The 13,352-nt window shown below is 42.4% G+C and overlaps 1 protein-coding gene across 8 annotated transcripts in view; it reads right to left on the bottom strand.

Moving 5' to 3' along the window:
• The window catches only part of lingo1a (leucine rich repeat and Ig domain containing 1a), a 174,731-nt gene that overhangs the window by 41,806 nt on the left and 119,573 nt on the right, over positions 1–13,352 (bottom strand). For 7 of the 8 annotated variants that reach the window (XM_061284260.1, XM_061284259.1, XM_061284258.1 and 4 more), the window contains one exon: positions 12,869–12,954. The gene's annotated coding sequence lies outside the window, so the exon portion shown is untranslated. Of the gene's footprint in view, positions 1–10,236; positions 10,429–12,868; positions 12,955–13,352 lie in introns of those variants that run through there. The other variant, XM_061284265.1, reaches the window with a different exon arrangement.

Here is a 13,352-nt window from a genome sequence, read left to right as displayed (position 1 = left end):
CTCCCTGCATCATGTATTTTTAAGACTATCATTTTTGTGGAGTGAGTGGAGGATTTTTATTACGGAGCGGTAGTTTGCATTATTAAATGCTTACTAAGTCTACCACCCTGTCAGATATTTTGGTTTTAGTTCTTTTTTAATTGTAAAGCCTTCTGTAGGGATGTACCACAGCACTATTTTTTACATAACAGACCAAGTATTCACCCTCACAATAAATACAGAGAGTATCTAATATTGAACAGTATGACAAAAAAAAAAGTTCTTTCTTACTGAGGCAAATGATGATTTGCAAATTTATCAAACTGCCAGACAATAGCGCCAAGGAGGGCCAAGTATCGGTGATTGGTATCGGCAGCCTCCATGAAATTGTATAATGCATAATGATAGGTTTTTTTTTCATACTGAAAGTATTCACAAATATGTTTTAAATTGCAATCTTCACAACTCCTTAACTTATTTTATAAACAGAATTTAAATTTAATAATACATTTATAATAATAAATGTATAATCATAATAATAATACAATTAAGTAATACATTTAAATTTAGAATATAAATAGAATATACCATTTGCTTTCCGGCCAGCTGCCCTGAACTTGCAAACAGACAAGACAACGTTAGTTGAACTCGTTGCCCTCAGCTGAAATTCTTTTCTTTTCCCTTCAGCTTGTGTCAAAAACTGAAATACCTGAGTGTAGCACAAAACCAGGCAGAGCTCATTGGTTTTGGACTTAAAACAGAAACCTGAAATAGGAGAGGAGCCGCGCCAGAGCTGCAGAGAACATTTGCATTGTTCCAAGAAGGCACTGACTCACAACTGGCCAAGGGGGACGACGATTTTAGTGAGAACGTAACAGTAAATGAATACGTTTCTCACTTTGAGGTCTGCGGTCTTGGCCTAATTAGCGGCGCCAGACATTCAAAACAAACGCGGTGTCGCAGAATTTTGCTGTTATGCGGCATGAAATTTGGAATAAGATTGTATTATGCACAAGATGGACTTCTTATTTCTGGCAGAAACTGAAAATTCCGAAACTGAAACCTGCAGAGGCTCTGGCTTGTCGGTCAGCGCTAATTAGCTGTCTAAAAAAAGTTGCCAAACAACAACAGCTATGGAGAGACGAGTTCCACCTACGAAGATTTGCTAACAAGTACCCTCCAGCTTCGGTTGTTACCGCTCCAACAATGACACCGGAAGAGTTCTCGGGCAGTAACAATGGCCTTTTTTTCACGAAGGCGTCACTTATCAGGCGCCGTCATTTTTCTTTCATTTTTCAAGGAGGGCTAGCAGTGGAGAAACGAAAATATTGAGACCATTGAGCGGAAATAATGCCAAGGACCGGATAAATGTCCAGGCTGGGACAAAATGATGCTGGCGAGTGAGATTTATTTAGTCGTGGTGACGTTCATTGTAACTTTCTAAGTTATGTCACAATCTCCTCATATTGCTCAACTTTGCTAATGAGACCAAAATACCTCTCAATAATAGCCAACATCAAGTTCCTGAGATGCTGAACAAAAGGGGTCCAAGGAATGACCCTTGAGGGACTCCACATTATGGCTATTGGATCAGATTTAAAAGTTCCAATGGTCACGCTTTTCTAAGACCTGATCTATTTTTAGGACTGTTCCATTTAGTCCGCATTTCTTACCTCTTCAACTGTGTATTATGATCTAGCGTATCGATTGCTGAACTGAGAGCCAATAAGATGCTTTTGTTTCAAGAAACTAGGCGATTTCACTTTGCCTGATAACAGGACACCGTACAGACACAAAAGAAAATCTAGGATACAATGCTTCACTGAGTCTGCGTAGGAGGTAAAAAAAAAAAAAAAAAGGAATAACGTGGTGGCAGTGACCGGCAATGATGCAATTGCGTTTTTGGACAGTCCCAGTACAACTGTACTGCCAGAACACCTACACTTGAACACAAAACAGAAAATTGTGCTTTTTTTGGGGGGAGAACCAAAATGCATTTCCGGCCAGTGAAGAAGACAAACACAAAATGCCAAACAAAAAAAAGTCGAATTTATTTGCTGTTTAAATCGATGAGATTTCATTGCTAGGCATTCATAATGAACCCGTCCAGTTTTCAAGTTGTCGCTCAAGTTGGATCTGTGGCTTTTGTCTGTGACAATTATTTGAAAATAAAGGCCAAAAAAAGCAGGAAGACGCTCGCGTCACCACACACATCATCACTTATCAAATAACCACTTTGGTAACAGATACGACCCCAAAAGCAATTTCCATTGCCATTATTTTCCCGAAAAGAAAAGGAAATGAGCAACTTTTACTTTGTAACTTCTAGTTAAGCTCGCGGTCATTTAAAAAAATGGTTTTATGACACGCGGGAAGATAGAAGCTGCAGTTTATCAGGCCGCTGCCAAAACTGGATTAATACGAATCGTAAAAAAACTGTCAGAAAGTCTTTGAATCAAGTTACGAGCTTCATGCTTGAAGTCTCTTGATGGCGTCAATTCATCCACCAAGTCTTGAAAGTGAGAACAAAACAGCCACAATGTCTGCTTTTGTCATTTTTAGAGGAATTAAATAAAATTTTCCAACTTCTTCTCCGAAAGCTGCGCCTGAGCGCTATGAAGCCAAAGGACGTCTTCATTCTGGCCGCCGTTGTCGCATGCCATCGATTTCACAATCGCAATTCACGGCGGGCTCAATTTCGTCAAACCGACACCTCGACCTTGGGCTCCGTGACATCAAGTCAAGTTTATGGCTGCGTGCGGTTACTTCACATGGACGCGCAGAAGCGATGTCATGGCCCGCAGCGGCGGTATTTACACGCGGCGTATTGATTCCAGATCGCTGCTGCTGATCTTTAATTTTCAACAAGGCCGAGTTGGAGTTACGCAGGGAGCAGGGGTAGCACACAGTGAGAACGCCGCATCGCCATTAGATGCTATAAGCGCCGCTAGCAAGTTTGAAAAGACCATTGATGAAGTTGTGTGGGATTTATTGTATCATTTGCATAAAGATTTACGACGCGTGGAATGCGGAACTTTGTGGGCTAATTTTATTTTCATTTAATATTATGAGTTATTTTATTACCGTGTGAATGCTGAGAGACAAGACGCTATTGTTTTCGTCGACATCAGAAGTGTCACTCGATTATAATTTAAGCAGCAAGATGATCCCGACAAATACATAAATCCCTCGCTTATGGACTCTTCACAAATTCACTTATTTTTATTTATATTATTATTTTTATCATTTTTTTTATTGTGTAGAGCCTAGCTACAACTATTTGCTAAAAATGCCACCCAGATAAATGGATAAAAATCACTTTACATTACTTAAGCACAACTAGTTTTGAAACCAGAATTCAGTAAAAATGATTCAATATCACTATATTTATTTAAACAGATCAAATGTTTTGGTGTTTTAGCAAGAAACAAAGTTGAACATAATTTGCGGGCCACATAAACTGATGCGGCGGGCCAGATCTGGTCCCCAAGCCTCGAGTTTGACGTTTATGAATAGAAGGAAAAAGCCCTTCGCCATATCGAGGCAATTTAAAACAATTTTGGAGCATGTTTGGAATGATTGTGAGCAGATTTAAGTGGAATCGGAACAATCTGTTCTTTGCTCGACCCTTATGTGACTTGTGCCTAAATTGTTCATTTCCTTTTATTTAATCAAAAAAGGAACAGACACACAATCTTTCCTCATCAGGACTCTCTGCCGCCGCCTTCACTACTTCTTCCTCTTCTTCACCTGTTTCCATGGCAACCAGTCAGCGCAACCAGGGCCGTGGCTAGCGGCTCTTAAGTTTCAGCTCGCACTAATGAAAATGCTGCAGGACATCTCGCCCAGCGGTACTTACGAAAGCACGTCGGGATCCGTGGGCCGGTTCTCCCGCACTCACCGTAAAAGCAAGCAATCCCGTCGGCTCGCGTGACAGTTGACATTATTGTCAGCTGTGATAATGAGTCGACGTTCTCGCCGCAGGACAGAGAGCGACTGTATTTTCCGATTATTTCCCAAGCACGCTAATTTCTAATTACACGTTTGACACACTTGCGTCGACGCTGTAATTACCGCCGCCGCGGCCGCTCTCGATTGAAGACAGATTCTATACTGGTGTGCTTTTTTAGAAAATAAGATGGCCCTTTAATAGAAATGCTTGCGTGATTAGTGAGATTCGACTTGCTTGTGGGAAAACCTCGTTACGATAATCACATCAATGGAGCAAACAAACTCTCCGATGCCAATAGCTTGTTGTTGTTCCATGCGAGGCTTGAGGAACTATAATTACAGCAGTTAACATGACATGTTCCTATTAGTCGGCCAAATTGTACTTCCATACAACTTTTTTGTACTCAATTGCAGGGCACAAACAGAGCAACAATAAAATAAAAATCATACTCGCATGGGGTGGCTAAAGATAGACTTTTAAAGGGGAAGACTTTTTATAAATCATGCCCCCTAGTGGAAGGGAATGTAATTGCTCTGCCTGTTATTGTCTGTCATTGGCATGGATAGATGAACAAAGATACATGATTTGTAGTGAATAAATTCTCATTTTCAGCCCAATTAATTAAAATTGCCTAATTTCCCCGCGGCACATTGTTTGAAATTATTTGCTTATTGTGTCAAACTAAAAGCTACAGACAAATTAGTTTTTTTTTTTTTTTTAAATTGAGTAACACAACTTGTAAATATTTTGTTTTTTTCCTGTCTGCCAGTGAAGGAAAACAGCAGCGATAGTCAATAACATATAATGCAATAGTCCTCAAATTTGTATATTTAAATAAAGTAAACAGTCACTGGACAGTCTTCTTGATAATTGAGTCGAGCTCTTGTTTGGTTTTGCAGCCTTCCCTGCATGCGCCCGTGTTTTGTCTTTAATTAAAAGGGGAAAAAGAGAAGCACTTTTTCATTGTAAGGTGCTGCACTCAAAAGGCCCTGGCGCTATAATCATCACTTCTACAATGAGAAACTGGGATGCAACTAAAGTGTTTGCTTTGAGTTATGAAACGTGGTTCGCTGAGGTTTTATACCAATTGCAGTGGTGCCTAGAGATATGAGCTTAACTCGTTCCATAAGCATGCTTGGAACTCAAAACAGTATGAACATTAACACTCAACTTAAAAGCCAGGGAATAAAAACTTCACTTACTGATTCAATTGAAATAACTGAAACTGAACTGGATTAACAAAATAATAAAATAAATTACATGAAGCCATTGTATCAACAGATTGAACATTTCATTGCCTGTTTCAAATACAACTGAATTGGAGTAAAAAAATAAAGTAAATCATATGACGCCTAATTGAGTTATACTTTCACCTACCACTAGAGGGAGTACCGGTACTCCTACCACACTGCTCAAGCTTTTGTACTTAAGTCGAAAATTCCTGTCAGACAAGTTACCAAATAATTGTGACGATGACCAGACTCATCTTCCAGAAACTATTCAAGGTATCGCCGTCGCAGCTTCCCGACATGCGCCAGCCCCACACCAGCGCACGTTGACCTTTATGAGACATGGAAGGTGTCAACTGTGAGCGTGCAGCATCGTGCTCAACATAATTCAACATCCTTCACCCCTGATTGCGCGGCAAGCGAAGGACACGAGCGGCGACCTTCCTGGCGACCACCACTCATGCCACCCAATTTACATCACGACCTCTACCTGCACGTAATTAGCCCCGGGGACTTTCGCGAACAAGGCATGACTAATTAGCTTCGTGCGAGACAATAGTGTGGAATAGAATCAAATGGACTTCAATTAAAGAGACGAATCCAACGTTTTTTGCCGCGCATTGACGCGGCCCTCAGCAAAGTAGCCAACGCCTGCGGGATGGATTTCACTATAAACAAAGCTTGCAGAGCGACCCGGCATTCCCATGAGATCTCCCCTCCCGCAACCCCGATGAGGATTTAAGGAGGTGGCCACGAAAGCTCACCTGCGAGCACATGTCGAGGGCATATACGCGAGCCACGAGTCACCGGAGACGCCGAATCAACACGTCGGGTTGGTATGGAGAAGGATTAAGCCGAGTGATTAGCGCTACGAAAGTTAGCCTCGGTCGCGGCGAGCCCGGCGTGGTCGGAGCGCATGAATAAATAAGTGAGATGAAAACCCACCGTCAGTGAGAGTATAGAAGATGTGTGCGAGGGAGGGGAATGGTGGTTTAAAAAAAAAAAAAACGACTCGTGATGAAAGCGCTGCTTTCCTGCCTTCCGTCATTTAGCTTGGTTCTATCCTGTGATGATATTTATATCCAAACGTATCTAGGGACCACAAAGCGGATTACGGGAAGTAATGTCCTGGGAACTTTTGTTTACTCAACTGAAGATCGGGAAAGAGTCTCAACAGGAATAATTGGGGACACAGCAGCAATGCGAAAATAGAAGTCACAAATATATTTTTTTAAATTTATTTTTAATTTTTTAAACTGTATTTCATACGAATATATATTATACTTATAATTATTTTTGTTTTTTTAAGTTTTTAAATTTTCTTTATTTTTTTATTCATTTTATTGTTGTCAAGAGTAACCAGTGGCAGGATTTTCTAATTTTTCAGCTTTGATCGCCCATCAAAAAATTCAAATTCTGTTTTGCTTGAATCGTAAAAGGGACCGATGAATAATTCGCACCCCAAACCGTCAAATCCGTGCGGAGAATTAACAAGGCGAGCGTGTCAATTCCCAGATTTATACTTCATTTACTATTTTTAAACCCGAAAACGAGACGCCGGCCAGCATGGCAAACGTTTTAGTCACGCGCGCTCCCGTCATGCAAACGTGCCGCCATCAATTAAAAACAACAAAAAAGCAGCAGCAGCAGCTTTTGAACAACTCCAGCAAAAGTGGGACAGCAGGTAAATCAGTGCCGTAAACTGTTTTTTACGGATCAAACGACGCAGAGGAGCCGCCGATGTCGAGGGAGCGCCGAGATCACACGGGCGCCGGATGAAACCGTTCTCGGTTTTGTTCTTCGTCTAAAAACAGCCGACGCTCTTGACATTATCGCTTTGCGACTCTCTAAACGCTTCCACTTTGAAGGTCAGTCGCACATCCGAGGTGGTTTGAAGGCAACGTCACGGCGGCAATGAGCTAAAGCTACCCGACAGCCCGCCGAGCCGTATTTCGGAGCGGATCGTTTCCAAATGTCAGCGAGCGGCAAACGAGCCACGCCGATGTTCCTTCATTTGTCATTCGCATTTTAATAAGCGGCAACTACGCTTAATGTCGCATTTAATTCGATGGGACAAGCACGGAAACATCCTGTTAGTTCTATGGAGGAAATTGCGCATTGCCTATTTAAAAGATAACATCGCACGGCCGCCGAGCAGCGGTTTCATGCAAGCGGGACGGAAAAAACGATGGCTGACGATTGACAAATGCGCCTCGGTGACCTCCAATTTTTCATAAATAAATAAATAGATAAATATATATTTTTTTCTCCTTAATATATATGTATATATTTTTTCTTAATACATACTTTTTTATATATATTTTGAACTTTTTTTTCTCCTTAAAATTAGAGATTGAATTCTGATTTATTCCGTTTGTAGAGTCTGGATGTCTGGACTTACTGTACTGAGGGTAACTTCAATAATTGTGTTAAATTTTCTCTTCAAACAGAGCATGCATACTTAAATACAATTTCCATTGGTAACATTTTTTTTTTCAAAATGTAGATCTACTAGCACTGATTCTGCAATCAACATTTTGCACGTATCTAAGCATGCCGTGATCGAGTGATACGGCTTTCAGAGAAATTCCCAGATGATTTTGTCAGGAGCAAGCGTTCCAGGATGTCACAGTGTGTCAAACACACACATGGGGGTGGGGGGGTGGGGGGTGTTGTCTTGGAGAAAGGTCTCTACTAAATATGTATTAGTTCGGATTGATCTCCAACTGCGAAGAGGATGAGGAGGAGGGCTGGTGTCAAATATTTAAAAGTGATGTCAAGCCACCAAGCATGCAAGGCCAAGTGGCAAAAAGATACATCAACACCGTGAAACATTGTGAATCTTGACTCCGCCCCCCCCTTCTCTTATAGACAATTATTTTACAGTCCGCCAGAACGTAACTTATGTTATGCAAAATAATTGCTACTCAAGCCACACTTAAATTTAAATTAAATAGGCCTGTATGTAGTAATATTATATTATGTATTATAGTTACAATGGCAATGATAATAGTGAAGAATAATCTGCAATAAACACAGTTTGTTCCGACTTGCGCAATACAGCAAATAAGAAAACACTAAGAAAATGTCATGCAGCAATTCGATGTGACTCACTGCGGTTCCACGAACATGTGTACAAATATTAATTCGTGCGTGTTTTCGGAATAAGAGCGGCGAGCGCATGACAAGCGAATGCAAACGAGGTCCGTGCAAACAGAGCAGAAAACGATGAGGGAGCCGGGAAACAAAAAACAAAAATCAGTTCTTTTTTTAATGTGGATCTTATTAGCGCACGCAAATGATGGCACGGCACTTCATCTCTTATCTGTGTTAAAGACGGGGCAAATTTATATCGTATCACAGCCACTTGGAATATTCATGATTCAGTTTGTGACTTTAAAATGGAAAAGGTTTAATTGAACATGAGTCACTGGGTGGTAAATGTGTTTACAGCGTGGGCCTCTTGATAGTTATGAAATGGAGTAAGACTCTTCAAATAGGGAAAGGCGTTCCTCTGGGCGCTGTTCTCAGCCCCTCTCATTATCAGATGTAATCAATTGTTGTGGATGGATAGAAATGGATGGATGGATATAGATGAATAGACAGACAGATAGACAGAGAGGCAGAGGAGAGAAACGTGTGCTGAGCATAAATGCCCGAGTACCCCCCGTTCGGACATCATTAAGTGTGATTCGCCGTGACAAAATTGCCAAGTTCATTTCATGCATCGCGCTCAATCATGAAGGTAACCACCGATATTTATTATTGAGAAAAAATTGTGCAGAAAATGAGTTGTTAGCTCGTCATTTTGGCAGTGGGCAGCATTAGTGTAGTTGGAGGGAAAGGTGGAGGGAGGGTTGGGGGTGTCTATTCATGGTGCCCCTTGCTTAGTCACCCTTGGACCGGATGCTTCCCTCACCCGACAACAAATCCACAGACAACTTCTGTATATGTTGGAATTTATTTTGCCTAAATGGTTATAACATCAGACTCAACCATCAATACTGTTTGTTAGCGATTTGCATTGTGTGTTAGCATTAAGCTAGTGAGGGCAAAGTCCTGTGGTTGTTTTAAATGCACAACATGCAATCTTCTCAGTTGTATGTGTTCATTCTCATGACGGCGCAAACCACCTTTTCTACCTGGGAAAATACCCAAAGAAAGAAAACAAATGGAGAATCCCAGAAAAGCAATTGTGAAGAGGATCAACATGAGTGGGAAGAGGTCCCATCCAAGGTGGAGCTGATTTGATTTGATCTTTTATTATTTTTCCCCATCCTGTGGAGCGATCACGTTTTCTCTTGTGGAAATGGGGCAATGTGATAAATATTGATGCTCCTCGCCGTCGGAGTGCATCCATGTGTTGAATGGAGGCCAGAATATCACGTTGCCCCTTTTCGGACGCGAGTAAGCCGACTCCCGAGCTTTAAAAGCACTTTGCCAGACGTCTTAGTGCCCCCTCGCCCCCCCTCCGTCTCCTCACCCTCTCGTCCTCCTTTCTGCGGACCTCCCGTCAATCTTCCCTTGCCCTCTCACTTCCCGACTAATCTGTTTCCTTCCTCTTTCCACTTTCATTAAGCGACGGCCGGATCCAGACACTTTCCTCCCGGCCACTCCCCTCCCCTCCCTGTAGATCCCACAGAAGATGAACGGAGAATTGATAACGACATAGCAGATATGAAGAAGAAGAAAAAAAAAGACAGAAATAGAAGCATCCGCTCTGAGTGAGGCTGATTGACAAAATGAAGGATAACGAGGAAAGCCAGACGGAGGGGACGATGAAACGAAGTTAAAAAGCCAAAAATCAAATTTGATGTGATGGCTACGCCATTGAAACAATATTCATGTTGCCTTCCCTGCACCCCCTACACAACACTAATGGAACATAAATATTAAATAAATACAAATTAATAAATAAATATAAGTCTTATAATGGTGCAAAGTTGTCCCCAAATAACTGGCGGTGACAAAATCTCCAAGATGGGACCGTTTACTATCCGATTGCACTCGTTATCGCTTTCCGACAAGTCAATCAGGTGCCGAGGAAGAAGAGTGAAGCGGAAATGTCATCCTTACCGGAGAATATCCAGGAATCACCTCCGCTTCATTCCGTGCCGAGCTTGCTCGTTTAATATCCAACGCGCTCGAGACTCCGTTTGAGATGGAGAGAAAGGAAGAGACGAGGAGGGGAGGGCGGTTGTTTATGTTTTTGCTACAAAGGAGGATGTGCTATCCGAACGAGGAATGCGTCCCGTCAGCCGCCCGGCCACACGTGCGCTTTTCACTGCGACGGGGATCGCGCGCGCATTCTCGGGATGAGTGAGGGAAGGAAGCGGGGAGGGAGGGCGGGAGGGAGGCAGGGGGGAGCCGCAGTGTGTGATGAGATTGGGAGATGCACCGGGAGGTGGGGTGGCGCCCCTCTTCATTTCTGCCGCTGTTTACGCTGCAGTCTGATCACTCTGAATGGGAGAGCTTGGGTTGCTTTGTTTATGTTTTACACCAAGATGGAGGACGCATTGGAGAAAATAAATAAATGAATAAATGAATAAATAGATAAATATACTTCGGGTGTCAAAAGCTCAAGCATTCCCATAGCAAACAAACCCTTGACCAATCAAAGCTTCAATGATCCTTTTCGACTTCTTTTCTACGGCAGTAGTTTGAATGTGGCACATGTCCATTAAAAAAATATATATTTTTAACAATAGATAAAAAAATGTATATAAAAGAAATGCTACGGTAAAATGCTTCCGAAGGACACGGAACAAAGAGACCAACCCGTCAGTCATCTTTGACTTCCGAGGCCAAGTGCGATGAAGGTGATCTATTCCGCCGCGGGAATTTGCTCTCAACAACATCATGGCAAAGTCTCGCTGCCAACATGCGCTTGGAAAGCGCACAGCGGGCCTCCCTCGGCCGACGTGACTCAACGGCGTATAATCCCACACTCGATGATTCACGCTCAAATTCAGACAGCAGAGTTGGAGCGCACGGGTAGCATCTGGGGGCAGGACGGTGGGGGGGGGCGGGGGGGGCTCTGATTTGCACGGGCACGACTCCACAGGAGGGCCGGGCAACATGCAGCGTCGGGACGTAAATAAATAAAAACAATAAAGCAGACTTTGAATTTGACGTATAGCGAGTGAAAAGTCAACCCACGCTGTGTGTACTTCTGCATCATTTCCACTGCCAAATACTCCGAATAAAAATTAAGCGGAAATTTTACCGCACCCTATAAATTCGTTGTTTGGTGGCAAAGTGCCCTCGAGCAAGACGGTTAACCTCAACTGCTGTGGGCTACATCACCAAGACCCAAACTCTATTTTGCTTGAGAGCATTTTTTGGAGGGATTTCCCCTTGGGCAGAGAAAAAGTGCCCAGAAGCAGAGATGGAAAAACTTTATGACCTCAGCCAAGCAAGTTATGTTGACACCATACCTGAGTCAGCAGAACGACGTAAAAACAGCTGAACTATGTCTTCGTAGGCAAAGGAAAATTTAGAGCAATTTCAAATGTTTTTTTCTTCTATGGATACGGCATGAATATTAATGACACAATGAAGGTGTATGCAGGAGATGACACACAGTTATTTTATCATGGAGAATAATTAATCTTGTAAGTCTTGTTCGCCACAGACTCCTTTCATGATTATAATCCAATATGAGAATGTTAATGAAATAAAAAACATGAATAAATGGAAAAATGTTGTGCCAGTATGGGTTAACCGTTGTCTCCATTGGAACTCTGTTCCTAACCAAAACAGCAGCACTGGTGAATAATCGGGCGCCTTTTTATGTTGTAGGGAGCGACCTCATTTTTCTGCTTTCCTTCATTTATGCTCTAATACTGTTTTATAAAATTCAAAATTGCGCTCTACAGTCAGGTAAATAAACAACCCCGACTGCTATTTGCGGAGATATGGGAGAAGCTGAACGCATGCACAGACACGGGCGTAATACTCCTCGGACCTTTTCTGAATGTCGGCCGGAGTCTATTTTGTGAACTTAAGTGTTTACCGAAGCTCCCACGCTTTGCTAATAAATTGACGGTTAGCTGTTGTTTAGAGCCGCATCCAGTCCGACAGATGCAGCCGTAAATATCGTTTTCCCGCAGAGCCGAGGCTGTTCCACGTAGACGTAAATATCTGATCGGCAAAAAAAAACAACAACTCTGAGTTTGCAGACAATTATACAAAGCCATAAATTATCAAAAAACACCTCCAGTAAGCCTTGAACATTTCCTTCCATTAGTACAGCAGGCTGCCCAATTGCGTGCGCCATAGCCGGCCGGGTTGCATTATTCTGCGTGTGACAGCCCTGCCGCCTGAACGTGACCCTGACAAGTGTTAAGACGTGACGTTCCCCCACGGATGGCACAGCTAGCAAAGAACATTATGCGTGCGTGCGTGCCAAGACGACGACGGCTGGCTCACGAATTGCCTCTGAACAAGTCGTTCGGAAAGGTCTTGAGGGACATATTGGGACCGTTAACCCTTTTGACACGTACACATTTGGCACAGATCCAATTTAATTGTACCTTACATTAAACAAAAAATAATTGAAAATAATCTGGAATTTTAAAACAAAAATAATCCCTGATTGGTTTATGATTACATCATTTTCTTTTGGCCGACCCTTCACATTAAAAAAAAAATCACCAGTAAGTTTCAAGCTTCTTTTTTCTTTCTAGTAAAGCGCAAACTCTCTTACCTTGCCGACAGGTTCGGTTGTCACTCCCGCCTTCATCGCAGCTGTCACCGCTGAAAATGTCAGCGAGGTAGACATTTCTCTCTTCACTGGAGGAAAAAAGAAAAGAAACCCAAAACTTATCTTAAAAGCAGACAAGATGAAGGCATAGCACTGGAAAAAAAGATATAACAACAACAGAGTAACGACTACAAGTGCTGCATTCACACAGGAACAGCTTTCGCAATCATTTATTTAAGGAATCGATCAAAATCCAACATCCTCGATAGAGCCAATACAGGGTAATTGTTGAAATTTTGGACCTTCCTCGCTTTCCTTGGCCTTGTAACAAATCAATGACGAAGCGCCATTTAGCTAACGTTGCGTCCACCTGGCTTCTTTCTCCAGCAAATGTTGCTTTGTCCAATGTCTTTGTATTGTTTCCGCCACGAGGCACAACAACAAGCATTCAATCACATCGTGAGCACTCCAGCGGGAACATCGTGTT

This window comes from Syngnathus typhle, linkage group LG7, assembly GCF_033458585.1.
Source record: "Syngnathus typhle isolate RoL2023-S1 ecotype Sweden linkage group LG7, RoL_Styp_1.0, whole genome shotgun sequence".
Taxonomy (NCBI): domain Eukaryota; kingdom Metazoa; phylum Chordata; class Actinopteri; order Syngnathiformes; family Syngnathidae; genus Syngnathus; species Syngnathus typhle.
Note: the sequence above shows the minus strand (reverse complement) of the source record. Positions and strands in the feature narration are given on the sequence as shown.